At 42.0% G+C, this 5,014-nt stretch overlaps 1 non-coding gene across 1 annotated transcript; it reads left to right on the top strand.

The window, feature by feature from the left end:
* The first annotated feature begins 4,633 nt into the window (after positions 1-4,633).
* Positions 4,634-4,705, top strand: trnae-uuc (transfer RNA glutamic acid (anticodon UUC)). Its single transcript has one exon. It is a non-coding gene; the product is annotated as a tRNA-Glu (tRNA).
* Positions 4,706-5,014: the final 309 nt, after the last annotated feature.

Genomic DNA, 5,014 nt, shown 5'->3' with positions numbered 1-5,014 from the left:
AGACATCATTAGATTATTAATAGTGAAGCATCAGTGTTAGAGCAGCATGTTACTGTTGTAGCTGCTGGAGGTGGAGCTAGTTTACACTACTTTATATACAGTTAGCTAGTTTAGTCCCAGTGGTTCCCACCTAGGGTTGGGGCCCCTCCAAAGGGTCAGCAGATAAATGTGAGGGGTGGTGAGATGATTAATGGGAGAGGAAAGAAGAACAAACTAAGTTCTGATTCACAAATGTGTTTTCAGTTGTTGGACTTTTTCTCTAATCTTTGACTTTTGCTGAAATATTGGATCATTTGAACATTTATTGAAATGAAAGGCATGTGAGAAGTTTAGAGGGAAAAATCAGTATTTGGTGGAGCTGTTAACAACTCATAGACATCTGAAATGTGAGCCGACTACACACTGCTGTCTGGTTTCATCTTTAACCCTCCTGTTGTCCTCGAATCAAGGAAGGAAGGGTGGAAGAAGGAAAGAAATGAGGAAGGGAGGAAGAAGGAAGGAAAGGAGGGAGGAAGGAAGGAGGGAAGGAGGAAGGAAAGGAGGAAAAGGAGGGATGAAGGAAGGGAGGAAGGAAGACGGAAAGAAAGGAGGCAGGAAGGAAGGAAGGAAGGGAGGAAGAAGGAAAGAAATGAGGGAGGAAGGAAGTAAAGGAGGGAGGAAGGAAGGGAGGTAGGAAGACGGAAGGAAAGGAGGGAGGAAGGAAGGGAGGAAGGAAGACGGAAGGAAAGGAGGGAGGAAGAAGGGAGGAAAGGAAAGAAGGGAGGAAGCAAAGAAGGACGGAAGGGAGGAAGGTAGGGGTGAGGAAGAAAGAGAGAGAGAAGGATGGAGGGAAGAAAGAAGGAAGGACAGAAGGAAGGAAGAAAGGGGGATGGAGGTAGGAAAGAAGGGAAGGGAGGAAAGAAGAGAGGAAGGAAAGAAAGAGAAGGGAGGGAGGGAGAAGGGACAGACGGGAGGAAAGAAGGAACAGTCAAAAACAGACGGGTGAGGACGACACAAAGGTTAACAGTTGCAATGCAAGTTCACAAGCATAAAAAAAGCAGTTATTCAAATGTGATGTCACTCAGTTATGAGGCCTTGATGTCACGTACATGCAGCTGCTGAACAGAGCCGGTATACACACAGCATTACGTAACGTGAAGCGGAGCCTCTGTGGATATTCAAATTCCAAATGTCCAAAAGCCCAACCATAATAGGATAAGAAGAGGCCCGCTGACTGTTGACTAGCTTAATTGGTTGAAGTGGTTCAAAGCAGAGAGAGAGAGAGAGAGAGAGAGAGAGAGAGAGAGAGAGAGAGAGAGAGAGAGAGAGAGAGAGAGAGAGAGAGAGAGACAGAGAGGAGAGAGAGAGAGAGAGAGAAAGATGAGAGAGAGAGAGACAGAGAGAGAGAGAGAAAGAGAGACAGAGAGACAGAGAGAGAGAGAGAGAGAGAGAGCACACACACGGACGCCTGCCGACTATAAACGCTCTTTAACCTCCCAAACATCCTCGTAATTCACCCTTAAGTAGCTTTAACCTTTGTGTCGTCCTCCCGGGTCAAATTGACCCCGTCTGTTTTGACTGATCCTTCCTTCCTTCTTTCCTCCCTTCCTTCTTTCTTTCCTCATCCCCCTATCTTCTCTCCTTCTTTCCTTCCTCCCTTCCTTATTTCCTCTGTCCTTCTTTCCTTCCTTTCTCCCTCCCTTTCCTTTTTTCCTCCCTCCGTCCTACCTTCCTTCCTTCCTTCTTTCCTCTGTCCTTCTTTCTTTCTTTCTTTCATTCCTTCCTCTTTTCCTTTCTCCCTCCCTCCCTCCTTTCTTCTTTTCTTCCTTCCTCCCTTCCTTCCTTCACTCCTTTTCTTCCTTCCTTCCTCCCTTCTTCCTTCCTCCTCTCCTTCTTCCTCCCTCCCTCCCTTCGTTCTTCCCTTCCTTCACTCCTTTTCTTCCTTCCTTCCTCCCTCCCTTCTTCCTCCCTCCCTTCCTTCTTCCTCCCTCCTTTCTTTCCTCCTTTCCTCCCTTCCTTCTTCCTCCCTCCCTTCCATTTTTCCTTCCTTCTTCCTCCCTTCCTTCCTTGACTCGAGGACAACAGGAGGGTTAGTTGTGGACATTTTCACTTATCAAAGCAGTAAGAAGCACAGGTGGGAATCAATAATGTTGATGATGGCTGAACTGGTGCAGGTGTGGTTTTTTCTGCATTTGTTCTATTTTGAAATTAAATCCAAAATAAATAAATAATAAAAAAGAGAGAAATATTTGCATATTTATAGATTCAGATTTTTTCTTAATGAGGACTAATTTTAAGAATTTTTTATGTAAAATCATTAATTAAAAAATAGTTATATATTCCAAGCTAATTTGTAAAAGTCTTAAATCCTGTCTGGAAGGGATCTTTAAATTATGAATTCATCTCGAGAGGAAAATTAATGTTTGCAAAGTTGTTGTTTGAGATATTCAAAACTACAAGAGTCAACATCATGATGGCGCTAGAAGAAAAGTGAGAAGACCTTTTCTGCACTGGCTGACACACACACACACACACACACACACACACACACACACACACACACACACACACACACACACACACACACACACACACACACACACACACACACACACACACACCCTTTGTAAATAATGTTGCCACTATAGCAGCTTCCATAAAGGTTAATGTAGTAAAACGTTTTTTTTTTTTTTAAATATAATGAAAAATAAGAATGATAAAAATGTAATTAAAATTTTTTTTTAAAAATATTTAGGATCTGTAATAAAAATATAAAATAAAATAGAATAAATAAGAGACAATAAAAAAAAGAGCGAATAAGAGAAAAACATTATTAAAAAACAGACGAATATAATCGATAAGATAAAAATATAAAATTATAGTGATAAAATAAGGTTACAATAAAATACAAATATAATAAAATATAGTTAAAAAAGACAAAAGAAACAGACGAATACAATAGATGAGAAAATTGAAGAAAATGAAACAATAGTGATAAAATAAGGTAGTTTTAAAAATATAAATTAAATTAAAAAGACCATGACCCATTCATAAAGTCATTCCTCATCTTCCGTACTTCCATCAGTTTATGTTTCAGGTTGGTGTAATGCTGCAAATCTTCCACTAGGTGTCAGTAAAAGATAATTTATGGATTTATCTTCATGTACTGTACAGCAACGTCAGTGTGTTCAGAATATACTGTATTTATGTATTTATGTATGGAGGCAAAGATGGAGTCCACTTATTAAAGAAATGTGACTAAAACTGAATTTAACCCTCCTGTTGTCCTCGAGTCAAGGAAGGAAGGGAGGAAAGGAGGGAGGAAGGAAGGAAGGAAAAGAGGGAGGAAGGAAGGGAGGAAAGGAAAGAAGGAAGTAAAAAAGGCCAGAGGAAAGAAGGAAGGTAGGAGGGAGGGAGGGAGAAAGGAAAAGAGGAAGGGAGGAAGGAAGGAAATAAGGACAGAGGAAAGAAGAGAAGGAGGGAGGGAGGAAGGAAGGAAAGATGGAAGGAAAAAAGGACAGAGGAAAGAAGGAAGGGGGAAGGTAGGGGGGAGGAAAGAAAGAGAGGAGGGAGGGAGGAAGGAAGGAAGAAAGGAAGGAAGAAGGGAAGGAAAAAAGGACAGAGGAAAGTAGGGGGAGGAAAGAAAGAGAGAAGGAGGGAGGGAGGAAGGAAGGAAGACAGGAAGGAAGGAAGTAAGGAAGAAGGGAAGGAAAAAAGGAGGGAAGAAAAGGGGGTGGAGGAAGGAAAGAAGGAAGGGAGGAAAGAGAGAGGAAGGAAATAAAGAGAAGGAGGGAGGAAGGATGGACAGAAGGAAGAAAGGAAGCGAGGAAAGAAGGAACTGTCAAAATAGACAGGGTCAAATTGACCCGGGAGAACGACACCAGTGCTGGTTTCTGTTTCTTCAGCCCTCCAGTGTCTTTTCTCAGGGGTGGAAACAATATCACTGTAATATCTGTCCGCCAGCTGCTGCTCGCTCACTTCACTGCTTTGCTCTGCTCATATGAAAGATGAAGCTCTGAAGGGTTATTATGGTCAGCGGGAACTGATGCCCCTGATATTTTAATTGACATTTCCTCGCAGAGCCTCAGGTTACTTTACAGTCCGATACAGAGCTGAGCAACGTGTTGCTTAAAGTTGCAGCATGTGTCGAAAGGAAAAGAAGACCGCACAATGAACACCAGATATTTTATGATACAACCAGTGTTGCTCGACCACGTCAGATACAGCCTCATATCACACACATCTCACACGCGGCACTAAATCATAAATCAATGATTCTCAACAAGTTACGGCTGAAGTGTTCAGCAGTCACTAAATGTAGGTAAAGCTGCACCGGTTAGTCGATCAGTCAATCAGCAGATAATATATTGCCTCCAAACTGTTTAGATAATCATAATAATTATCATTTTTACTGAATATTTAATTGAGTTTTACATATACACTACTGGTCAAAAGTTTTAGAACACCCCAATTTTTCCAGTCTTTTATTGAAAAAATGTTTTCAAGCTCACCATCTTGGTCTTTTTTCCTAAGGTAGTTGTGTCATAGCTTGGACTTATGTTTTGGGTCATTATCTTGCTGTAGGATGAACCCCTGACCAACTACGTGCATACCAGAAGGTTCTGCATGGCATCGCTGCAGAATGCTGTGGTATTCCCATATGGTCTAGCGGTTAGGATTCCTGGTTTTCACCCAGGCGGCCCGGGTTCGACTCCCGGTATGGGAACTAATATTTACTGTAATTTCCCAGCTTGGGATCAATAAAGTATATCTATCTATCTATCTATCTAGCCAACCCTGGATCCAGAAAAACAGCCCCAGCACCATCATGCTTCCTCCTCCATGTTTGACAGTTAATGTCACACACTGAGGAACCATCCTTTCTGCTGGACGGCGTACAAAACTCCTGCGTGATGAACAGAATATTTTAAATGTTGATTCATCAGTCCATAACACCTTCTTCCAGTCTTCAGTAGTCCATTGGTGGTGTTTCATGGCCCAGGCAAGCCTCTTCTTCTTATTCTGACGTCTTAGC

This window comes from Scomber scombrus, chromosome 18, assembly GCF_963691925.1.
Source record: "Scomber scombrus chromosome 18, fScoSco1.1, whole genome shotgun sequence".
Classification (NCBI taxonomy): domain Eukaryota; kingdom Metazoa; phylum Chordata; class Actinopteri; order Scombriformes; family Scombridae; genus Scomber; species Scomber scombrus.
The sequence above is the reverse complement of the archived record's forward strand: the minus strand, read 5'-3'. Positions and strand labels throughout refer to the sequence as shown.